At 40.3% G+C, this 26,106-nt stretch overlaps 1 long non-coding RNA gene and 1 pseudogene across 1 annotated transcript in view; one reads left to right on the plus strand and one right to left on the minus strand.

Moving 5' to 3' along the window:
• Positions 1 to 369: 369 nt before the first annotated feature.
• LOC112807804 (ADP-ribosylation factor-like protein 6-interacting protein 6 pseudogene) lies at positions 370 to 1,081 on the minus strand (annotated as a pseudogene).
• Positions 1,082 to 20,973: 19,892 nt separating this feature from the next.
• The window catches only part of LOC141374709 (uncharacterized), a 67,731-nt gene continuing 62,598 nt past the window's right edge, over positions 20,974 to 26,106 (plus strand). Inside the window, exon 1 of the long non-coding RNA XR_012381802.1 lies at positions 20,974 to 21,129. This is a non-coding gene — a long non-coding RNA (uncharacterized lncRNA). The remainder of the gene's footprint in view (positions 21,130 to 26,106) is intronic.

The following is a 26,106-nucleotide window of genomic DNA, read 5'->3' on the forward strand; positions in this document are numbered from 1 at the left end:
ATGTTTTCTATAACTTATAAGGACAACACACACAAAAGTAAAAAGATGAGGTAAATATCTTACACTTTTAAGGAATTATTTGAAACTTAATATTCAGATATTCTCCATGCTTAAGCTCTAGAATGATGCTAAAAAGATCCTCCAAAACAAAACAAAACAAAAACAAACAGAAAGTCCTCTGTAATGAAAATGATATGACACATATCTGAACCACACAATGAATCGCAGGTTTCTTGGTCTTCTGAATAGGCAAATGATGTTCTTCCCTCTGATTACAGAGCAATCATGACTAAGTTTTGCCAAAATTTTTGCTTCGGTGTGGGTTTCCATGAGGCACCATGCTCCAGTTAAGAGCAACTAAAATGTCATTCAAAATTGCCATGCTATATAGCCCATGTGGAAAGAATGTCTGGTCAGTTTCTTGAATCTTACAGGTGAAAGAGAAGTAGGAGGAAATATTCCTGACTCAAAAGAGTCAAAATAAGTCACTTTCCAAGAAAATCGACAGCAAGAGAATCCTGCAGATAGAGACACTGCAAGTAGAGTCCAGAATCCTAGCAGCCCAGTATCTATGTCATCTTTATTCTTCCAAATTCTCAGCATGTTAACTCTTTTACGATCAGGTGGGCGATGTCGAGGAGGAAGGTGAGGAGGATGGCGAGCAGCAGGGACAGGAAATTGAGAGGCCATGGACAGGCCACCTCCTGGACTTGGCCACCCGCAACCACCCAGAAAATGCCACTGTGCTGGTCGAGCAGAACCAGAGACGCGTCCCTGTCCTGCTGGAGTAACGAGCCCTTCCTAGGCTCTGAGGACACCCTGGCTGAGAACTCCGCCTGTCGGCTGGGGGCCGCTTGGTCACATCCGTCATCGTCATCCACTTCACGCTCACCCCAACTGCCCCCCTGAGTGAAGGCAGAGAATGAGGCCAATGGAGCAAATGGGACAGCAGTGCGGAGGCATCTTCACAGGACAGCTAGGCACCTCCTGCTCCCCATGAAACGGGGGGGAAGAGGGGCAAAAGTCGCCTTAAAGTGACCGAGTCCAGGTCGAAGTCACCAGGGCTGGCAAAAGCCAGCATCTTTAATTCTTTGGCTTAGTTGGTCCAGTATGTGGGTGCCCAAAGTGTTTAGAGCTGGCAAAGATAACTCAAGAACGTTAGTCCAATCTCTACTTTTGAACCAGCAATGGAGTTTTACCCCTGATTTATTATCACTGATAGGATTAGGCTATCTCCTGACCTGACAGTGGCAAAAATTTAAATTTTTGCTGTTGTTGTTTTTGTTTGTTTCCTTAAAATCATTATCTACTGAGGTCAGTTCTTTTGCAATTTCAACATATCCCAGGAAGTTCTCCAAGAAATGTGCTTTGGGAAAGTAGCATAGATCCCAAGATGTCCGGGAGCCTAAAATGACTTTTTTTTTTAATAATTTTTTATTGTTATGTTAATCACCATACATTACATCATTAGTTCTTGATGTAGTGTTCCATGATTCATTGTTTGTGCATAACACCCAGGGCTCCACGCAGAGCGTGCCGTCCTTAATACCCATCACCAGGCTAACCCATCCCCCCACCCCCTCCCCTCTAGAACCCTCAGTTTGTTTCTCAGAGTCCATCATCTCTCATGGTTCGTCTCCCCCTCCGACTTACTCCCCTTCATTCTTCCCCTATCTTCTTCTTCTTTTTTTTTCTTAACATATATTGCATTATTTGTTTCAGAAGTACAGATATGTCTCATCTTTCTTCTTCTGGGGACCCCTAACTCTTTCTGCTTACAGAAGGGCATACAAAGAGAGACTGTTGGACCTGGGAGCTAGAAGATTTTGGTGACTTTTTAGAATAGTATCTACAGCATGATTGGTACAAACCATGCTACAGTAGGTTGAGGAGTGAGAAAAAGGAGAATGGCAGGAGAGAAATCAGACAGTAGCTTAAGGGACATTTAGGGGAGAGGTAGGAGAAAGAAAACGGTTTCAGACTTTTGTAAAAATATGCTGTAGAAGTTCTAAATTACATTTTTTAAAAAAGATTTATTCATTTATTTGAGAGAGAGAGAGCAAGAGCAGGAGGGGCAGAGGGAGAGAGAGAAAGAATCTCAAGCAAACTCCAAGCTCAGCGGGAAGCCCAGTGTAGGCCTGGATCCCAGGATCCTGAGATCATGACCTGAGGCCAAAACCAAGAGTCCCACACTTAACCAACTGGGCCACCCAGGCACCCCTCTTTTTTTTTTTTTGTAAGATTTATTTATTCATTTGAGAGAGAGAGCGCGCACATGGGCAAGCAGGAGGAGGGAGAGAGAATCCTCAAGCAGACCTCTGCTGAGCAGGGAGCCCACCCCGGGCTGGATACCAGGACTCTGAGACCATGACCTGAGCCAAAATCAAGAGCCAGCTGCTTAATTGACTCAGCCACTGGGTGTCCCTCTGTTACATTCTCAATTATTTTATTGAAAAAAAAAATAAAATAAACTAGTGAAATAAGGGTTTACACAGATTTATGCAAGCTGGGGCTCCTGGATGCTCAAAAGTGACCCACCCATGATAGTGTTACTGACCAAGCATCCTGTTGTCCGATGTGCAGCAAAACCTGAACACTGTTACCAGTTTCTGTGGCAGAGAAAAAGGGTTTTAATGCAGGGCACCAGGCAAGGAGATGGGAAAAAAAAAATTTCAAATCCACCTCCCTAAGGAAAGAGAAAGCTGAGAATTTATAGGAATTTTCAGGGTGGGGGAGGTATCTTGAGGATGGATGTAGGTGATTGGTGGTTGGGAAAAGGTGAGGTAAGGGGAAGGGAAGGTATCACTGCTTCTTGCAGGCGCCACCTAGTGACACGCTTGTACATCCCTCCCATGTATAAAAAATGAATGGCCTGCCAACTTGAGGAATGGACAGGAGGATCTCAGGGTGTGTCCTCATAGAGGCTACTTTCCTTCACCCTTATCCCTTCTGCACAACTGCAAGAATTCCTCCTGGTCTACTCCAGTTTTAGCTAGTCTCGTCGGTGGTCAGTACCACTTCTGCAAAACAGGCTCATAAATCAAGTTAGCCAGAGTTTCTTAAGGGTAGCATGATCAAACATTTGCTACCTTAACCTATCAGTTTCAGTAGTTCTGAAAATATTTCAGTTACTTTTCAACATCAGGATTATCTATGCCAATTCATGTATTTATCTGAGATAAACTTGGTAACTAAAATGTTAAAAACTATTTTTAAAGCCTTCAATCTAGCATAGGTAGGGATTATCTGTAGGAAAAAGATTATTTATAAGTGCAGAACATTTGGTAAGTAAAATCTTTAAACCGAAATTTTTCTTCTCCTGCACACTACTCCATTCCTAATCCATGTGGAATAGATTTTAGTCATCGGTGTACAAAAAGTTGAAAGGGACCAAGAATTTCTGTCCCCTTCAAGGGTCCTTCTAGCTGGACTGAGAATCAAATCGACATGAGACAGATTATCAGGAGAAAATTAAAATTTTTTAAAGGTATTTATTTATTTATTTGACAGAGAGAGACACAGCAAGAGAGGGAACACAAGCAGGGGGAGTAGGAGAGGGAGAAGCAGGCTTCCTGCTGAGCAGGGAGCCCGATGCGGGCCTCGATCCCAGGACCCTGGGATTAGGACCTGGGCCGAAGGCAGACGCTTAATGACTGAGCCACCCAGGCGCCCCAGGAGAAAATTAAATTTAATAGCCTATGTGGGGAATCAACGCAGACGTGGCAATTCTAAAGATAGTTAGGCAAAATGAAGTATATATGTCACCCTGAACTAAGGAAAGGGGGGTAGGGGTCTGAGACTTCAGAAGAAAGGAATGCAATTCACAGGACAATAAGCAGAAAAGCAAATGTTTGGTAATTAGATGCTTGCCCTGCCATACAGATGGGTCACTCAAATAAAATTGATTTAGGCTAATAACTCTCATTCTGGGAAAGACCTCTAATTTAGATTCTTCTATGTACTTAAGGGGCAAAAGTTTCTCTTGAAGTGGTAGGTTCTCCATTGCCTTCAGCTCAGAATAATCTTCATGCCAAAGAGGGCCATCTTGGGGTGGCCTGCCCTCAACTCCTCAGAGTCAAAGTAACAGTGCAAACTACTTGTCCCTAATTGCAAAGGGATTTATTGCTTAAAAAAAATAGACAAAATATTTTGTACAACAACAATACCATATCCAATAGAGACTTCATAAACGTACCTTTCTGTTCTGTCTACTCACTGTCAAATGATGGTTAATTCCCACAGTGCGGCCAATAGAGAAAAATCAGAGGCTAAAGTTCTGCTGTTTTGGCTGTGACCTAAGAATCTATAACACTTTGTTATTAGTTACTTATTGCTGCACAAACAATTAGCTCTAAATATGGTGGCTTAAAATGACAACATTTATTATCTCACACACTTTCTATGGGGCAGGAATTCGAAAGCAGTTTAGCTGGTTGGTTCTGGCTTGGGTTTTTCTTTATGAGGTTGCAGTTACATGCCAGCCAGGGTTGCAGTCATTTGAAGGCTTGACTAGGGCTGGAGGATCCTCTCCCTAGATGGTCCACTCACATGGCTGATAAATTGGTGCTGGAAATTGGCAGGAGGCTTTATTTAGTTCCTTACCCTAAAGACATCTCCATGGGACTATTAGAGTTTCCCCAATGCATGGTGACCACCTTTCCCAGAGTGAGGGATCCAAGAGAAAGAAGGCTTTGTGACCAGGGCTCAGAAGTTGCACTTTGTGGTTTCTACAGCATTCTATTGATATCATGGTCCAGTCCTATCCATTGTGACAGGGGAATACACAGGGGTGAGAATTCTAGGGATGAGGTTCACTGGGGAGCCATCCTGGAGCCTGGATCCCACATATTTATCATGGAGATGCCAATGTGTTACTTTGTGTGAGTCGGTTTTATAGTTCTTGCACAAAGACAGGGATTGATGCTCACATTAGCAGTGAGTCTTCTTTGCACTGGCTTATTCGCACATGCCTAGTAATTGCCGCTGTAACTTCTAGCAAGGGAGAAAGGTGCAGGGTTGGCTACTGTCTGGACTTCAGACAGCAGGAGGATTGGCTGCTGTCATTGCACAAAGCTGGTTAACCCCAGAGAACAGAGGACATGGGGAAGAGTTTCATTTTTAAGTATCATACCAATAAAAGGAGTGTTTATGGGGGAAAGTACATGCTGCTCTGATTTTTCGATGCTGCTCTTTCCATCATATCTCTGTGCTAAAAATTTGACTGATACAAAGGCCAACTTCCTTCAGCAAAGGGCAGGGTGAAGGTGTCATTCTAGGTTTTTAAAATGTGTATGTTTGCCTTAATGCCTGTATTTTAAATACTCAAAACATTTCTCCTTGATGACAATAGTGGTGAGAACCTAGGAAACAAGTGCTAAAGTGTTCACTCTTTTCTCTTGTTTTCCTAACATGCATGTATCATCTATTTGAGGATATGTGGAGATCATTTTCCACCTGCATTTAACAATTATATAAACATATATGTATTCTCTCTCTAGATGCTTATAAATTCCCACTTCGAAATACCTCTCGGACTGAACCAAAGAGAGAAATGATGAAACATATTTTAAAAAACATTCATTTTCAAGTGTGAAATAGATCTCATATTCTAGAGGCACCTCTCAGTAGTTACACACAAATCTAACTGAATGATTGAGGTCAGGCAATCCTACAACAAAAGTATTAATAGGCTTTTGGCCACATTGAAATTTGTGTTGTCCAGATGCTTTCAGGCATAATTCTGATGATGTTGAGATCTGATTCTGAATTGGCAATGTACTGCATTATTTTTTTAAGTTAGCAGCATTTAATTGATTTGAGAATTATTTCTATGTTTGATATTTGGAGGAGAATGACAAACACCTCTTGTCCAGAATAACATTTTAAGACAAATTTCACATGACAGAGTGTTCTGTGATGCCAAATGTTACTCTTAGCTATTTTCTACAAGAAAGCATAATTATGATATTTCCATCAGCAAAATTATTTTAGTTTTTTTAATAAAAGTTGGTTTGCTTTATGTCAATGCAGTTGAAAGATAGACTTTACTGATACATTGTGAAAAAATTCACTGTTTAGTGTTTCCACAGAGAAATTACCAAGTACAGCAATCTCAGTGAAGACTATTTTGGACAATAAGTTCAAAATACACCTATATACCTTTTTCAATAAACATTAATGTCATCATGATAATGGTTTATTTTATTTATTTATTTATTTTAAAAGATTTTATTTATTTATTTGACAGAGAGACACAGCGAGAGAGGGAACACAGCAGGGGGAGTGGGAGAGGGAGAAGCAAATTCCCCGTGGAGCAGGAAGCCAGATGTGGGGCTCGATCCTAGGACCCTGAGATCATGACCTGAGCCAAAGGCAGACACTTAATGACTGAGCCAACCAGGCGCCCCCATGATAATGGTTTATTAAGGATAAGGTTGTTTTTTTTTTTTTAATGATACTGTGGAAAGAGACTGAATTAAGACAGAAAAGCAAGAGTTCCAGTCCTAACTCTGTTGTGTATTACTGTGATCTTGAGTAAGTCCCTTAATATCTTTATTTTCAGTTCCATCAAGTGTGCCTGGGTTATAATCTACTGCGAGGATTAAATGAATGAATATATGAAATAATCCTGGTATAGATTCTAGAAATATTAGGTACTAAGAAAATATTCATGTCTATATTTACATTTTCTTTATTCTTTCCTCCTAGTTGCAAACTCTATTAAGTAACAGGTAAATCTAAGAAAATATGTTGCAAGAAGAAAAATCTTTTGTGTAATTTTGTACCAAGTAATTTCAGCCATGCAATTTTGCTAATGGATGTAGTTGGTTTAAGACTAAGGAGTATCTATAAATGAAAGTTTATTGTGTGTGATTTCTTGACAAATTTTATTGTTAAAATTCTTTATTTTAGGGAAAACCATTATGTAAAATATTGAATTTAAAGTAGGGGCCAAATGGTGGCCAGCATGATGATGATGATGATAATCAGAATGCCTTTACAAGGAACATGACATTTGCAATTCTCTTTAGCTCCCAGCATTTCCTGTTGTCTTAATGGCTGGCTTCCTTCCTTTATACTACCTGAATAGTTCTTGTAAATATTCATTTGTTGTCTGTGGTTTCAAGCATTCATTCTAAGGATTTATTATTAGGCAAGACAATTTCCCTCTCCTGAGTTATGAGTGGAATGTGGAAATTGCCTACCAGAGCATCAGCTACAATAATACAAACTCAGATACTTGTGCTCATCTACTGCTTTCAAAGGCCAAAGAAATAGCAGCAGTAACAAAAATAATAGCTGATTATATCAAAACAGAAAAGGGCAAAACAAATCAACTTCCCCCTAAATAGATAAAAATTATCTACTTTGTTCTTTAGTTTCAGAACGGTAACATACTTCCCTTCTGTAAATAGCATTGGGTCCAGCATAGCTTATTTTGTAACATGTCTATACCTAAGTCAGGAATCATAGACATCTTAGGATTCAACAGTTTCAATTCCAGATCCTCTGAAAACTGATAGAATTCTGTTGAATTCTTACTATCAGCTTTGGAGCTTGTATCTTCAACGACAGGGACAACTTTTCTTAAAAATGTTTTCTTTCCCTTTAATTTGAAAATAATGTGTTCCAAATGCTTTGATTTTTATTGCAATTATCATTACAAATTTAAGAAAAAGTAAATATTATCATAACCTATACCTAAGCAGGAACCTAAAATTCATGTTTTGTTCACTTGTTTTGCAAAATGGGCTTATATTACCTAATAATCTGATCATTGAATTTATAGCTAATATTTACCCAAGATTAGACATATCATAATTGGAGCATGTTCCAATAAAACTATGTTTGGCATTACATCTAGTCTCCTAGTGCTTCCCAGGATTTATTTTCACGCTTATTTTCCTGTACTTGTCCCCCCCCTTTATCTTCTTATGCTGACCTTCAACTAAGAAGATAGAGTATCGATAATAAAGTGAGGAGAATCCAGATGCCTCAGTAATATAAAGGGCATTAGATTCCTCCAACTTAAAAACAACTTTATGATTTGGGACCAAATGGGTAGGTTAGTTTATAAGTACTGACATATCGGGGCACCTGGCTGGCTCAGTGGGTAGAACACACAACTCTGGATTTTGGGTTGTGAGTTAAAGCCCCACACTGGGTTCAGAGCTTACGTAAAAAAAAATGAAAAAAAAAAGTGCTGACATGTTATCTAATCATCAGAGTTATGAAACATCAGGTACCAGAGCAGTTCTAGAGGTTCATTTCTGTTGACACTTTTAGGACACTGAGGAAAAAGTGTGATTGTCAGTTATTTCATTTTGTTACTTTTTTAAAAGACCGGCTGTTTGTTTGTTTGTTTGTTTTTCGGTGTAGCTAAGGAATCATTCTAAGTTTTCCCAACATGGCTCTCACATCAGGCAACCACTTCCAGATGTACTCTATCCTCTATTCTCCATTTATGTGATTTTTCCCCCCAAGATACTTCAGGTTTTCTTACCTCATTAAAAAGTAATAACATCCATATACAAACATGAAATAATGTCATTCCTTCATTTGCTCAAAACCTGTGTATTGAACATTCTTCTTTTTTTTTTTGTTAATGATTTTATTTGACAGAAAGAGATACAGCGAGAGAGAGAACACAAGCAGGGGGAGTGGGAGAGGGAGAAGCAGGCTTCCCATGGAGCAGGGAGCCCAATGAGGGGCTTAATCCCAGGACTCTGGGATCATGACCTGGGCCAAAGGCAGATGCTTAACGACTGAGCTACCCAGGTGCCCCGATTCTTCTGTTTTTTGGGACAGGCACTGGGGATGCAAAGTCTAATAAAATATGGTCCACAGACAACTAAATGTACAAGGGGAGAAGTTCTGATAATGATGTGTAAAGTGATATGGAGTTTCAGCGGGAGGGCATTCATGTCATCTGGGGTGGAAATTCTCAACTTCAGCTGCACATTAGAATCACCTGGGGAGGTGCTAAAAAATCCCTATGCCCAGGTGACATCCCCAACCAATTAAATCAGAATCTCTGAGGGTGGGTCCCAGGCCCCAGTTTTATTTTTAGAGCTTCCAAGTGATTCTAATGTGCAGCCAAGTTTGAGAACCATAGGTCTGGATATTCAGAGATGGGGTCCTAGAAGAGGTAAGACTTGAGTTTTATTTAGATATGAGTAAGGAAGGGGTTAAGGCATAGACAGGGGACTGCTGGCTGGGCTCTGAAACTATTCCTGGCAGGCGGAAGCCTAAGCCAAAGTGAATAAGAGATAAGGAAGCAGACCACCTGGTCTCGGATGGTTGGGAATATTTTTCTCTGGTGGCTACAGTATAATCATAGAAAATGGCTAAACCTCAAGGAATTAAGTCATTAAGGGTGTTATCAATAGTCCATGCTCAAACCAAGTTGGCACAAGAATTTCACGGCCACAAGCTTCCCAGTCAGTTCCCAATAAAAGACTGCCTCTAAAAGCCCTTAGTGGCAACCCACTTGGGACCCTCTCACTCTAGAGAGCTTCTCCTTTCCTTTCTGCTCTCGCCTTCACTTAATAAACTTTCACTTCATTTCACCCTTTTGTGTACACAAGATTCATTCTTCGACTCCGTGAGACAAGAACCCTGTAATCCTGTAACAGATGTATGAAGAGATTAGGGGATGCCATACTAGGGAGAGAGGGAGTCTTTTGAAGAGGCAAAGGATTATGAAATAACATGACAGGTTTAGGCAACTCATGAGTTACTCAGTACGGCAGAAAGAAAAACAGTGAATGAACTGTTCTAAGTAAGATAGGTAGAGAACTAATCATCAAAGACATTGACCTATTTATTTTCAACAGAAATGATTGTCATAGTCTGAGACAAACTGGGCATAAGAAACAAGGAATGAGTTCAGAAAGGAATAAAGATCTAAAGATTTAGAAGAATAAAGATAGGAGACTAGGGAGTGCATGGCTATGAGGAAGAAAGGAATAAACCAGGGTGGATAGGGTAGCACCCTCTGGAAGGAGCTAGTAGTTCAAATGATTGAAGGCAGAGGGGCTGCCTGAGGCAGGAAGGAAGAAAAAATTTTGATTATTGTAGGTCAGGATTGATATTCAATGTGGAAATCAGACAGGATTAATGTTTCTAGACAACTGTTTCCTCTTGTGTAATTTCATAGTGTGGATCAGGACGATAGTGCCTGGCCAAGGGGGTGGAAGGAACTAGGTAGGAGGTCCATGTCCTCTGTTACGTGGCCAGAGGGATCAGGACTCAACTATTTCAGGCATGGAGAATCAGAGGCCTGGTCTGAAGAGCAGATAGTGAGGTTGTTGTTTGATGCTTACTTTAATAACCAGGGATTGAAATCCTTCCTTTCTACACCTCTCTGCTGCTCCTTACTCTGCTTTCTCCTCCTATCTCCTGCACGTCAGTCTGAGTATGGAGAGGGACCACTGACCTATTTCTAAACCTCATTTATTATTGGGGAAGAAACTTCTTTTTTTATAAATATTTTATTTATTTATTTGAGACAGAGCATGAGAGAGCACACAAGCAGGGGGAGTGACAGGCAGAGGGAGAGGGAAAAGCAGACTCCTCACCGAGCAGGGAGCCCAATGAGGGACTCGATCCCAGAACCCTGGGATCATGACCTGAGCTGAAGGCAGACGCTTAACTGACTGAGCCACCCAAGCACCCCTGGGGAAGAAACTTCTAACATAGTGTTGACTAAACAAGACTTTCTCTGATTTGGGGAGTGGCTGTGTTTGAGCCTACAAAAAACATGCTATCATTATCCAAAGATGGAGGTATATGGAGATGGATAGTGACAGATTCTCACAAACCCATTTACTTCTTTTACAGGGTTCCATCATGAGAGCTCTGGTTTGCCTTTGCAGAAGGGCATCTGTCTAAGATGTAGTTTATAGCCTCAGAACAGAAATAATTAATAGACTATAGAGGGTTAAATAGAGCCCATACCCTCAGGTTGATTTGCATGGAACTAAATGGGCAGACTTGACTGATTAGCTACAGACAAGTATTAATAAATACACTAGCACTCAGAAAATAAGTATAAAGTTATACCAGCAAATTTAGGGCCTGCCTGTATCTGTAACCACATACCCTGCCCACCACTTGTTGCAATGGGCCCACTCTCTCTGCTTTTATTTGTGCCAACACTTCCACAAGTATACTGGATCCCACCCCGTTAAAAAATTTTGTCTCTACAATTAATCCTTTGGCTTCTTTATTAACAATTGCCTTTTCCCTGCTGGACCTTTACCACCAATGACCAACACATTGCCGTCTTTAAAATAACCCTCCCTGACCTCACATTCCCCTCCAGGTACCAGTCTTAGTTTTCTTATCTTCTTTATCTTAACTCATTTATTATCTCCATTATTCTTAGTCCTTTCAAGAAGGGCCAGCTCTATTCCCTCTTTCTACTTCTTTACCTCAACTTTCTCCTGAACACACTCCAATAGGACTTTCATCTTCTCTCTTCCCCTATAGTCACTCTTGTAAAGGTCATTAATAACTTTCAAATTGCCCAAGTTGATGGCCAAATCATAATTCTCATTTTACCTGACTTTATTAGCATCATTTGGCAACAACTAGTCCCCATATAAAGCTTGAACCCTCTCTTCTTTTGACTTAGGGTACTGTTCTTGGTTGGTTTTAACCCACACCTCACTGGCTGTATCTTCTCACTTACCTTGCTTTTATTTCCTTTTCTTAACTTCTCTATTGCCCCTCATTCCTTCTCAAGTTACACCCATTTGCTAGGTCATCTTATCCAGTCCAATGACTTTGATTTCCACCAATGGGCTGACTCATATTTTTATCCAGTCTTTCCCATGAGTTCTAGACTCATTTATCAAACTGTCTTTTTCAAAATCTCCATGTGAATCTTAAATAGATATGCTTCCAACAGAAATTCTTCATCTGCAACAGTTTCTTCCCCAGTGTTCCCTTACCCCAATACTTAAATCATAATTCTTGTAATTGATAGAATTTATGTTATGTTCTCTTGGCTACCTCTTTGATCTGTACTGTTTGCTACTCTTTCTCTTGACTCATTATACTAGCCATATTGATCTCCTTCCTATTTTTGAAAATATCAGGCACACTCCCACCCCAGGGCCTTTGCACTTTCTGCTCCCACTCCCCAGAATGTGTTTCCCTGAGATATTCCTGAGACTTACTCCCTTACTTCATTCAGGTCTCTGCTTAAATGTCCATCTTTTTAGAAAGCCTTTCTTGTTAACGCTAAAACTAAAAGCTTTTAAACATAATTCTGCATTCTATTTCTGTTTTATTTTTCTTTGAAAAACTTATCACTACCTGAGATTGTTATTTATCTGTTTACTTTTTGCCTGTGTTTCTTTTTTTTTTTTAAGTCTTTTTTTATTTAAATTCCAGTCAGTTAACATACAGTGTAATATTAGCTTCAGGCATCTTTCTTACTAAAAAAAAACTCTAAGAGGGCAGGGATTTTGTCTGTATTGTTCCCAGCTTCATTATTTGCATCTCGTATAGTGAGTAGCACACAGTAAGGAGTTTCATAAATATTTGTTGACTGCTGATCAAATGAGTGAAAGAGCTGTTTATGAAATGAGATTCTCCTAGATAAGAGTGATGAGGGTTGCTGGAGGGGAGAGGGGTGGGGGGATAGGGTAGCTGGGTGATGGACATTAAGGAGGGCATGTGATATAGAGCGCCTGGGTGGCTCAGTTGGTTAAGCGACTGCCTTCAGCTCAGGTCATGATCCTGGAGTCCCGGGATCGAGTTCCGCATTGGGCTCCCTGCTCGGCGGGGAGTCTGCTTCTCCTTCTGACCCTCCCCCCTCTCATGTTCTCTCTCTCTATCTCATTCTCTCTCTCAAATAAATAAATAAATAAATCTTTAAAAAAAAAAGGAGGGCATGTGATATAATGAGCACTGGATATTGTATAAGACTGATGAATCACTGACCTCTGAGACCTCTGAAACCAATAATACATTATATGTTAATTTAATTTAAATAAAAAATATGAAAAAAAGAATGAATCATTTTGTGTTAAAATGATCTGATATAGTTTCTTGATTATTAGAAAACTTTCTGGGGCACCTGGGTTGCTGAGTTGTTAAGCATCTGCCTTCAGCTCAGGTCATGATCCCAAGGTCCTGGGATCAAGCCCCGCATCGGGCTCCATGCTCTGCGGGAAGCCTGCTTCTCCCTTTCCCTCTCCCCCTGCTTGTGCTCTCTCTCTCATTGTGTCTCTCTCTGTCAGATAAATACATAAAATCTTAAAAAAAAGAAAACTTTTTAACTATGAGCAAACCATTATTTTTAGGCTTGCACCTAGAGTTGTATTTGATATGCCCTCATAAACAAATTTCCAAGCATTGTGGCAAATTGTTCTTTATCTTATTCTAATAATTAATCTGGTATTTGAACTCAAATAGGAAACATTAATTTCCCTTTGTTTTCTCAAAATTTGACTTTGTTATATACCCAACAGTTCTCCACTCCCTGCATTTTTCTATCATTCCTTTATCTTAATAATGATACATAAAATACAAAAGAGAAGGTAGAAGCAATCAGTTAGACTCTAGTGACACAATCTATGTTCTACATCAATGGATAGGTTTTAAATGGAACAAAGCGGGGCGCCTGGGTGGCTCAGTTGTTAAGCATCTGCCTTCGGCTCAGGTCATGATCCCAGGGTCCTGGGATGGAGCCCTGCATCGGGCTCTCTGCTCAGTGGGAAGCCTGCTTCTCCCTCTCCCACTCCCCACCTGCTTGTTCCCTCTCTTGCTGTGTCTCTCTCTATCAAATAAATAAAAAAATCTTTAAAAAATAATAAATAAATGGAACAGAGGATGAGCTGTATTTTTCCCAAACTGCCTAATTCATAGAGCTAATCTGAGAAAAATGATTTGGCACACAATTGTAAAGGTTAGCTGACAAAGCAGATCGTTGAAATGGTTTTTCTATCTTCCACATTAAGATGTCATTTTAAAAGTTAGTGTTATATATAATAAAATTCTGAGTTTGGAGACTTGTCTTTTTCATGAAAACCTGAAACCTGAGCCATTTATTTCAGCAGTTGTAAACATAAATCCCCATGGCTCATAATATGTTAGTAATCAGAAATGGCCCTTTGAGTAAGCATTTATGCATCAATAGCCTTTGAAAAATGTATCAATTCTGTGTTTTCTTTGATAAAGAGGAAAGGTGAGAAGGAGAACTAAAAACATGAAAATGAGTAAAACTTAGAAAATACTAAAAATATTTACAACAGTAAAACCACTTGTTATGTTGTGTTTACATTTCTATAGTTTGTATTTTCAGATTTATAAGGGTTCAATTTTATTTCCAAATTAAACAACAGACAATGAGTAATGTAATATAAAATTGATTTCATTCATCAACTTAACTGGGAAGTGTTAGAGATGCCACATTGATATATAGCATCTAATCAAAGGAAAAGCACCCAATTGCTGATTTCGATGGCTCGTATGATAATAAATCCTCAGTCCATGCTAGAATTCTGTGATGTTCCTAAGCAACAGTCGTCCTCCAGTGACTTCATTATGATCATGTTAATGTTTTTTTTTTTTCTCAAGGGTAGTTTGAGAAGCAAACTATAACTATTACGAGTACTGGAATTACAGGGAAAATCCCAAATACCATATTATTTTGATATTATAAATAGTTCTATGCATAACAACAAAGTATATGAGGTTTACAATGATATTTAGGGCTTGGGGTCTCTTTTGGTATAGTAATTCATGAGCTTTCTAACCTCACGCTGGGGACATATTTGTAATTTACTTCATTTCTTATAATTCATTTCAGGCTGGAAAGACTCTCAGGTTACACTTTCAAGGTTTCACAAGTGTAATGGCTTGTGATGTGTTTGTGATTCTGGTGATGACTTTAAATATTAAAACTGCAACTCTCATGATATTTACATGGGATCTGCCACTGACAGCTTAAGAGGGAATGGTAGTTGCCTGCTTATAAAAACACATTCTATAATTCAGTAGTTGATATCCATTTAAAAAATTCAACCTTAAAACATCTTAATGCCTATTCAAAGCTCTTTACTTTCTAGTGATGAAATGCACAAACTGTTAAATACAATTTAGTTTAAATACTGGCAAATAATGAGAGACTTTAGAAACATCAGAACTTCTATATCCAAGCGAGAAAGAAGTCTGTGTACTTCTTTCAGTGACTCTGCCGTTCAAAATATATTGTCCTCAACAAAGGAAATCCTCCTCCACCCTTTTTCTTTTTTTTTCTTTTTTTAAAGATTTTATTTATTTATTTGAGAGAGAGAGAATGAGAGAGAGAGCATGAAGGGGGGAGGGTCAGAGGGAGAAGCAGACTCCCTGCCGAGCAGGGAGCCCGATGCGGGACTCGATCCGGGGACTCCAGGATCATGACCTGAGCCGAAGGCAGTCAATTAACCAACTGAGTCACCCAGGCGCCCTCCACCCTTTTTCTTATGATAAAAACCACATAATATGAAATCTACCCTCTTACCAACTTTTTTAGTATATAGCACACTGTTGTTACTATAAGCATGGTGTTGTATAGCATATCTCTAGAACGTTTTCATCTTTCATGGCTGAAACTATTTACCAATTGAACAGTGTATTGGTTAGGATTCTTCAGAGAAACAGATGAGATGTATACATATTAATTAACTGTATATATCATAAAGAGATTTATTATAAGGAATTGCCTCAGGTGAGTATGGAGGCTGAGAAGTCTCAAGATCTGCAGTCAGCAAACTGGAGACCCAGGGGGGCAGATGTAGCTCTGGTCTGAGTCCAAAGGCTTGGAGAGTGAAATTTTTAATATTTTCTTCTTATGGATTTTGGGTAAGACAAGGCAGGAAATATATAATTACAGTAAGATTAAGTAATATTTGTCAATAATTCCTGAATAACATTTTTCAGTCTGTATGTTTGCTATTATTGATATTTAAAGTAAGTATACAATACCAGTTATGTATTAATTTCCACTTAGTATGGCTAATTTCTAGATGATCATAATGAGAAATTATTTTTTAAAATGAAATAATAGATGGCTAGGGAGAATAGAGAATCAAGTTTGTTAGAATGTATTTCTCTAGGATTGCCTGGGTGGCTCCGTCAGTTAAGCGTCTGCCTTCAATTCATGTCATGATCCCAGGGTCCTGGGATGGAGTCCTGCATCCAGCTCCTTGCTCAGTCGGGAGCCTGCTTCTCCCTCTCCCTCTGCTGCTCCCCCTGCTTGTGCTTGCTCTCTCTCTCTCTGACAAATAAATAAAATCTTCAAAAAAAAAAAAAAAGAATGGATTTCTCTTTCCAATTCTATTTCTTCCTTTTCTCCCCTACCCACCATAAATTATAGTTTTTAGTGATATTTGCCAACCCTTGGCATATTTAGTTTATATAACCTAATGTTGCTCAGGGGAAAAATATATTTACAGTGCCTGTCTGTAAGAAGACAAGAGTATTCTGTACATCAGACTTGTCCTGTAAGCTGTCCTAGAGCTTCAAGACCTCAAAGAATCTATGTCTTTACTTAAACATATTAACCAGCATGGATACTCATTAAATAGTAAGAGAAAGAGTCTACTTTTTAAGTGTAAAATGACAAATTAATTAAGTGACATAAGAAAAAGAAAAGAAAAAAAAGAAAAAGTTCTCCTTCCCTCTCTCACTGTCTCTCTTTCTGTCAAATACATAAATGAAATCTTAAAAAGAAAAGAAAAGAAAAAGGTCCCCAGAATTAGGAAGTGGTACTAATGGTTTTCTTCATGACTCTGGAAGTTTTAATCTGTAATATGGTAGTATGGCAGTATGGCAAAAAAAAAATATATATGTATATATATATATTTTTTTATTTGTTATTTGGTTGAAGATAATTTTATAGTTCAAACTGAAGGAAAATAAGGAAAGAGCTTAGAGATGTGGACTGAAATCTGAAAAAAAAGACTAGAGTGAAAGTTCTAGAGAATAATCAGTAATTGAAATACTTAAGGAACGCTTCCCTGCACTAATTTGCATATATGCATATGCATGTGTGTATATATTTGGGTGTATGTAACTTCCTACATTTGTAAGAATGTACTTTTACTTTTCTCTGTTATTATGTTCATACTAGGTGGTAAATAATAGACGTGCATTTTATTTTAATTATTCATCAGTTTGTTTATTAATGAAATAACAAGTAGGATCTGATCCTAATTAGCACTATCAAGCAGTTCTCCAGCATCAGAGCTTCAACCAATTCATTTTTTTGCTCTTGTTCTCAAATTCATGCTTTCTATTTACTTTGTTGTTCAGAGAAGAAAGAAAGGAGCTAAGTTTTTCTTTGAGCACATACTATTGGTCATACATCGTGCTAGAAGTTTACATACAAACCATCTGATTCTTATATCTTGCTAGATAGCGTTAAACTCAGGTCTGCCTGACTTCCAGCCCATGCACTGTTTGACTATTCATAGTCTTTCTTGTTAAGTGTCACAGAACTCAAGATAGCTGATATTTAACAATACAGTTGACCCTTGAACAACACAGGTTTGAAGCACACAGACCCACTTATGTGTGGGATTTTTTTAGATAAAGTACAGTACTGTATATGTATTTTCTCTTCCTTATGATTTTCTTCTTTTTTTTTAAAGATTTTATTTATTTATTTAATTGACAGAGAAAGAGAGAGAGAGAGACAGTGAGAGAGGGAACACAAGCAGGGGGAGTGGGAGAGGGAGAAGCAGGCTTCCCACTGAGCAGGGAGCCTGATGTGGGGCTCGATCCCAGGACCCTGGGATCATGACCTGAGCCGAAGGCAGACGCTTAATGACTGAGCCACCCAGGCGCCCCTCTTTCTTATGATTTTCTTAATAACAGTGTCTTTTCTCTAGCTTAGTGTATTGTAAGAATACAGCATATAATACATAAAACACACACATTATGCGTTGACTGTTTATGTTATTAGTAAGGTGATTCAAAAGTTATACATGGATTTTGGGGGTGCCTGACTGGCTCAGTGGGTAGAGCATGTGACTACCGATCTCAGGGTCGTGAGTTCAAGCCTATTGGGAGTGAGCCTACTAAAAAAAAAAAAAAAGGTATACTTGGGTTTTTGACTATGTAGGGTGTTGGCATACCTAACCCCTAAGATTTTGAAGGGTCAACTATATTAAGCAGAAAATCCTTTTGCTCTTAGAAAGCATCTTTCTTTCAGTTGCCAAAATAGTATCATAAAACCCCTTGTATTGCTTTATACTTTTGTTTAAAATTCTCTAGCTCCACATTTCCTTCTTTGTGTAATGTCAGGAGTCTTTTATTTTTTAAAGATTTTATTTATTTAATTAACAGAGAGAGAGAGAGGGAACACAAGCAGGGAGAGTGGGAGAGGGAGAAGCAGGCTTCCCCCTGAGCAGGGAGCCCGATGCGGGGCTCGATCCCAGGACTCTGGGATCATGACCTGAGCAGAAGGCAGATGCTTTAACCAACTGAGCCACCCAGACGCCCCATAACATCAGGAGTCTTAAAGTCAGATTCCTCTCTGCATTTGCGGATTCTTCTGTATACCCACACCCACTTTGGGTCCTGTCAAATTTACTTTAGTTCTCTGAACCTGCCTGGGTTCTTTTCTATTTCCCCGTTACACATTTGCTCTGCCTGTAATGCTTTTATTCCTTAATCCAATGACAAATTTCCACCCTTCTGTATTAGTCTGGGTCTCCAGAGAAGCAGAACCAATATAAGGTCTACATGTAAGATTTATTGTAAGAATTGGCTTACATGATTATGGAGGCTGAGAAGTCCCAGGATCTATAGTTAGCAAGCTGGAAACCCAGGAGAGCTGAGGGTATAGTTCTAGTCTGAGTTGAAAGAACTGAGAATCTGGAGAACTAATGGTGCAAATTCTAGTCCGGGTCCCAAAATAGGAGAAAACTGATGTCCCAGCTCAAAGACAGGCAGAGAAAGCAAATTCTCTGTAACTCCACTTTTTTGTTCTATTCAGGCGGGAAGCAATCTACTTTAAGTAGTCTATGGATTGAAATGTTAATCTCATCCACAAACACCCTTACAGACAGGCCCAGAATAATGTTTAACCAAATATCTGGGCTCCCTTGGGCCAGTTAAATTGACATTAACATTAACCATCACACCTTCCTTTACATTCGACATTTAAGGGCCATCTATGCTTTTAAAACTTTCCTGAGCATTCTGGGCTGAGTTAATTGTTTCCCTTGGCGTGTATGGCAGAGATCACTAGCTGTTCATCCACTCTTCTTTTCCTGCTGGGCACAGTTAGACCACATTACCCAAACCCCTTTTTGCTTTGGTGTGGCCATGTAGCCTTACTTAAATTTTTCTCACACAATCTGCTCTTCTTTCTTCTCCTGTCTGTTAGCTGTTTCCTTATACTGACAAGGAACACATTTGTTACTCTTCCGCCCCGCCTCAGCCCTACTGTCCTATTGGTTACATTTTATGTGAGAAATAAATTTTATTGTATTAAGCCACTGATTTGGGGATTTATCTTTTACAACAGCAAATGTTACCCAATACACACATTGTAACAGATGTTCTTAATGTCCCTTCCCATATTGTTACAATAGCTTTGAGCTACTGCTTCTGTGGTAGGGAGTTTCTGGCACACTGACCAGTTTGCATCTTAAGCACCTGAATTTCTTTGCTTCACTATCTGAAGGTTTTCTTTGGCACCTTAGAAGCTTGCCATGCACTGTGGCAACCTGGAAGAGTGGGAGAAAGCCTCAGCCAATAGGAGGCAGAAGTCAGTGGATCATATGCTTCAACCTTCCCATACATGAGTGGGACAATTGTGAAGCATGTTTTACATGGTTCTCAGAGGGCCCACAGTGGGATTAGTCCCAGAGCCCATTTGGTAACCTGCTTTTTAATACCTTCTCATTTCTCCTTTCCTCAACCCCTGGTAACCACTATTCTACTCTCTGCCCCATTAATTTGAGCATTTTAGTTTTCTCATAAATTTGGAAACATGCAGTATTTGTTCTGTCACTGGCTTATTTCACTTAGCATAATGTCCTCCAGCTTTATGCATGGTGTTGCAAATGGCAGGATTTCCTCCCCCTCCTCCTCCCCCTCCCCCTCCCCCTCCTCCTCCTCCTTCTTCTTCAAGGCTGAGTAATATTCCATACATTTTCTTAATCTATTCATCCATTGGTGGACACTTAGGTTGTTTCCATGTCTTGGTTGTTGTAAATAATGCTGCAATGAACATATGGGTGCAGATATCACTTCAAGACAGTGATTTTATCTGCAGATATATATTCAGAAGTGCGATTACTGGATCAAATGGTAGTTCTATTTTTAATTTTTTTTAAGATTTTATTTTTTTAAAGTAATCTCTACCCCCAACATGGGGTACCAACCCCAAGACCAAGGGTCGCATGTTCTATAGACTGCGCCAGCCAGGCACCCCTCTATTTTTAATTTTTTAGGAACTTCATAGATCTCCGTTTCTTTAGGGTCAGTTGTTGGAGCTTTGTTTCCTTTGGTCGTATCATCTTTACTTAATTCTTTCCGATCTTTGTATCTTTGAGTCGGTATCTGTGCACTTGAGTAAGCAGTCTCTTCCAGACTTTACAGGGAAAGGCCTTCACCAGTTAGCTCAGTCTGGGGTACTGGACAAGTCAGCTAGTAGTTTCTGGGGACAGGTGGGGCTGCTATAGGAGTTTCTTGTTGGGTGAGGTAGCTGCCTGTGCTGAGGCTGGCTGGGCTCTGCCTTCAAGTAAGACTGCTGGGTTGGCTCCCTGCTCACGCAGGGCAGCTGGCCACACTCTGTGGTGAGTTTGGGGCCACTAGCTGCCCTCCCCAATCTCCTCTGGTCTGGTGAGGTTGCGGGCTACGTTCCCAAGCAGGGCAGTGCCATTAATGCATTGCGCGATTGTGCAGGGCTTGCTGGCTGGGTGCCGCCGTCACTCCTGGTTGCGTGAGCCTCAGGCTGTATTCTGATTGGATGGTGCCACCCACAGGATTCTGGGTTCAGGCGGCCGCCGGTCGGGTTTCGCAGTCGGACCGGGGTCTCAGGCCGTGCTGTATGATCTGGCCGTGACTCAAACTGCATCCTGAAGTTGTTCAGGACCACAGGTCAGGCTTCCAGAGCAGGTAGGCGGTTGCCTCTGCTCCTCTAGGGGGTGAAGTTGCTGGCCCGGCTCCCTGGTGTAGAGGGGCCTTCAGCTGTGTCCCGCAGTTGGGGGTGGGGCTGTGCTCCGTTGCCTGGCCGGGTGGTGTCCTGGCTTCCTTGTTGGGTGTGGCTGCAGACCGTGCTCTGCCACTGGGCATGGTCACTGGCTGGGCTCTTTGTGTGGGCGAGGCCACAGGCTGCATTGTGCCGTGGGGCAGGGTCCAGTGCCAGGCAGCGCTGCAGAGTGCAGTTGTGGGCAGGGCGCCGCTGCTGTTCGGGGTCCCTGGTTCTGTGGCCCTGGAAGCTATGTTCAACAGCTGGGCATGGCTGCTGGCTTGGCTCTCTGCCAGGAAGATAGGCTGTGTTCCACAACAGCTGGCTGTCTGTGGCCAGACTTCCGGAGGGATAGACTAGAGGCTGTGTCGAGCAGTTGGGCAGGACTGTGAATTTGCAATGTGGTAAAAGTGTAGTTGCTCCTCTTACCCTTCCTTTTCAGTTTTGGGGTCCAGGGGGTTGCTTCGGCTTTATCCACCGGGTTCTGGAATTTTCACGTTGGTGCCTTCTCTATGGATAGTTGTTAGTTGGTCTTATGAGGGGGACTGAAGTCAGAATGAGCTAAGTTGCCATATTGATGACGTCCCAGGGACAGAGTTGTGGATTCAAATACTGCATCAGTGGTTTAGTAGCTGTATGATCGGGGTCAGTTACTTAACCCCTCAGGCTCAATTTAAAATGGGGATATTTAAAATGAGGATAATAAAGCTACCTTAGAGACTGTGATGAGATGACAGTGTCTGTTGGACGTGGCTCCCAGTAAATCATAGCTTCCAAAGACAGTTGTGTTTAAATTTGAATGACTATCAATGGGAAGAGAAAAAGTTTAGCTATTTAAAAAGTTTTCATTTTGCAGATAAAATTTTACCATTCAGAGAGACAGAGGAACTTGCTCAGGTTTCATTCTCACAACACTTGTAACTGTGATATAGATGTGAGAAGTTGAAAGCTTTATGTTTCTGAACTGGAAGCCCCTAAGGGAGGCAGGCAAGGAAGGAAAAACTCACATTTAAAGAACAAGGGAGAAATGTTTGGTTGCATGGTCATTTCTCTAAAGATGATTCCATCAACCACTGCATGGCAGTGACTATGGTTCTCGACCTTTCTTTTGTTCATGGAGCCCTTTGGGCCAGGCTTGAAAATGCTTAGATGGAGTGAACCTGAGGAAAAGAAAGTAACGTCAGGTTAGGCTAGATGTGGGCCTGGAAACAGGTCATCTAGGATTCTGTAGATCAATATAATCTTTGGGCCATTGAAAAAAAAATTTTTTTTAAGATTTTTAAAAATTTATTTGTTTGACAGAGAGACAGGGGTGGGGAGTGCACAAGCAGGGGTAGCGGCAGGCAGAGGGAGAGGTAGCAGGCTCCCCACCAAGCGAGGAGCCCAGATGCGGGACTCCATCCCAGGACCCCAGGATCATGACCTGAGCTGAAGGGAGATGCTCAACCGGCTGAGCCACCCAGGCGCCCCTGAAAATTTTTGAGCATGAATGAAAGTTTGTAATTCAGCCAACACTATGTGTCGATGATAATGATGTGATTCTGGAAGTGAGGAAATTGTGCTGGCATCTTCTCCTGGCCCAGAGTCCAGAGTGGTCACTCCCACTCACTCTCCCACCTGTGTTCTGGAAGATTCCTTCTCTGGCCTTTGCACTAAATGATAAACATCTTTCTTTGCTTGCTTGCTTGCTTGCTTTCTTCCTTCCTTCCTTCCTTTCTTCCTTCCTTCCTTTTTCTCCTCTCCTCTCCTCTCCTCTCCTCTCCTCCCCTCCCCTCCCCTCCCCTCCCCTCCCCTCCCCTTTCTTGACAGGAAGGGCAAAGAGAGAATCTTAAGCAGGCTCCATGCCCAGCACGGAGCCCGATGTGGGGCTTGGTCTCACGACCTTGAGATCATGACCTGAGCCAAAATTAAGAGTCAGCCCCTTAATGGACTGAGCCACCCAGGCGCCCCAACACATTTCATTTTTGAGCTTTTACAAGCCTGAGGAAATACTACCAGATGTTCTGTTATAGCTGAAAAGACTGGTGGAGTTTTGTTCAGTTTCTTAGGGTCAGCAATCCTGGAACAGCTCAGCTGAGTGTTTCTTGCTTAGGATCTTTCATGAGGCTGCATTCAAGATGGTGGTGGGGGTTGCAGTCTGAAGGCATGGCTGGGGTTGGTGCATCTGCTTCCAAGAATACTCCCTCATATGGTTGTTGTCAGGAGGCCTTAATTCCTCGCCAAATAGGCCTTTCCACAGGGTTTCTTACAACATAGTAGTAGGACCTCCCACAGAGCAAGCACATGAGCAAGTGAGAGGGAGGTGGTGGAAGTTTTTAAAAGACATTTTCTCTTTCATTCTGCCTTTTTGCAGAATGGTTTGCATATGCTTCTCACTAGCTCCTTGATCCCCAAGAAAGCACCAGATTCGTATTACCAGATTGGAACTCCTTTTTTGTCATACAGAAGGTATTGCAGATGCTTCATCCAGCCTGTGGGTGGCTTGACTCACCCGTAGTCAACAGACTGTCCTTACCCTCTTCCTCCACTTCCCAGTGTCACATAAGCCAGAGGTTCAGTCAGTGGTTGAAAGCAGATTTGAGGAATAAGAGAGTCTCATTTAAGTCTCTGTCTTCCATGGAATTTTGCCTTTGCTACCCCACTTGGTGTTAAGTTCTGATGCACCCATGCTTATGCATTAGCAATTCTGTTTGTTTGGAAAGCTCTTTTCCAGAATTTCATATGACTTTTTTGCTTTACCTCTTTAGAGAAGTCATTCATGACTGACCCATTTAAGGAAAAATGCTGTTATTGTTCTGTATCTCCCACGAAAGTGTAAATTCTGTGAGACAGGGACTTTGTTGGGTTTGGGCTTGTATACAGTTCTATTGCCCAATGCAATGCAGGGAAACTGGTATGTAATATGTACTCAGTAAATATTTTTAAAGATAAATAGATGAATAAAATTATGGCATTATATGTAGTAAGGTTGTATATACTTGAAAAGGGAGAAAGGAAGAAGAAAGGAAATTAACATCAATTGACAAACGATTATGTGCCCGTTCCCTGTACTAGATACCTTGAATACATTATCATACTTAATCTTCACATATCTATGAGGCCAAGATCAAAATCATACCACTAATTAGTGACAGAGATAGGTTTTAAGGTCTCAGTATACTGAATTTTTATTTTTTTATTTTTTATTATGTTATGTTAATCACCATACATTACATCATTAGTTTTTGATGTAGTGTTCCATGATTCATTGTTTGCGTATAACACCCAGTGCTCCATTCGGTACATGCCCTCTTTAATACTCATCACCAGGCTAACCCATCCTCCCACACAGTATACTGAATTTATATATCAAATAGTTTTAAGTACATGAGGATTACTGACTATATAAAGTAAGGAAGCAATAAATTCTGTTGTGTTGTAAATAATATTTTATGGACTATAATTGCAAGCTGTAAACATGAACTATTTTGTGGTTTTCAATATTCCACTACCAACAAATAGGATCTTGGAAATGTAGATGATAAGTGAAGTCTATGCTGGGATAACTCTTTGCCTTCAGTCTGTTTTTTTTGTACAGAGCTAATCATGAGAACCACAAACAGCCGTTGGGGCTGAAAACTTCTTTTGATCAAGTGAATTACTGTTGTCTTGAATTTACTTTCTTTGCAATAAGTGAAGGAATGGATTAGATATCCCATCTTCTAAATAGCCATCAAAAATCCTGGTAGGATTCCCATTTTTCTCCGAGCATTAAGTCTTTAAAATTGCAAATGCTTAAGTGTTTAGGGTTTTTAGTAATATACTTTCTTGGAAAATATATCGAAATGAAGTTGTCAGAGATTCCTTAAATCACTGCTGAGCAAATAATCCTCCAAGGCTGTCAGGCCTAAGGGGATTTTTATTCAGCTTAGGGGTTATTTTGTTGACAAGGAGCTTACTAAACACTGAATAGAAGAAAGCCCATTTATGAGAAATGGGCCGGTTGGTGCATCAAATCAGTGGTTAATCTAAACCTGGCAGAGAAACACATTCAATGTGTCAGCTTAGTAGAATGCACATGGGTCATACATTTTCTTTTCATTTGCTCCAATCACAAACCAATTTAACTTTGTGGGTTGTGTGCTAAAAAGCTGATCCATGGATGCATGAAGAGAAATTGAGAAATAGCGTGCAGAAAATTTAGATTATATAATCTATTTAGGGAAATACTTAAATATAGCAAATTGTAATCAAGTCTCCTGCACTGCTTTAGCAATGTGAGTATAGGTTAGTTTTTATGAAAAATTATGAAAAGTTCAAATGTGTACTGTTTTCAGCAATCTGAAAGAATAATTATTGAATTTGAAATTTAAGAAATTTTGTAAGAAATTGAGAATATGATAAATCTGAAATCATAATTGGATTTCTTGGAAAGGCAACACATATCTCATTCAAGCATTATGCCCTTGATGAACATGAAGAACATGGAGAAATCTTGGCCTTGAGTGGGGCAAGCATGAGGACAGAATTGAGGAGTCTGGATTTCCAGCCCTGGTTTTCTGGAACTATCGTGATTTGACCTGGATTAACTCACTTCATTTTCCAGGATTCAGTCTCTTTCTCTGTGACTGAAGATTTACACCAGATCTACAGTTCTACTTTTTAGGTTTCAGAACTTTCTTTAAAATATTTATTAAACCATTATGTCTAAGCCTGAAATAGGAAACAACAACAACAACAACAACAACAACAACAACAACAAAATAGGGCTGCTTTGGTTGGGGCTGTGACAGGGTGGTAACTGAGCACTTACATTTTCCTGGTCCTAACTCATGCTCCCATTGCCCATGAGAGTTTCCAGAGAAGACAATGGAACTATTTTATTTTTGGTAGGTAGTCCTTATCTTCTTTCCAGTTCTAATGCT

This window comes from Callorhinus ursinus, unplaced genomic scaffold (genome assembly GCF_003265705.2).
Source record: "Callorhinus ursinus isolate GAN/ISIS: 27379988/994484 unplaced genomic scaffold, GSC_fseal_2.0 scaffold2, whole genome shotgun sequence".
In the NCBI taxonomy this organism is placed as follows: domain Eukaryota; kingdom Metazoa; phylum Chordata; class Mammalia; order Carnivora; family Otariidae; genus Callorhinus; species Callorhinus ursinus.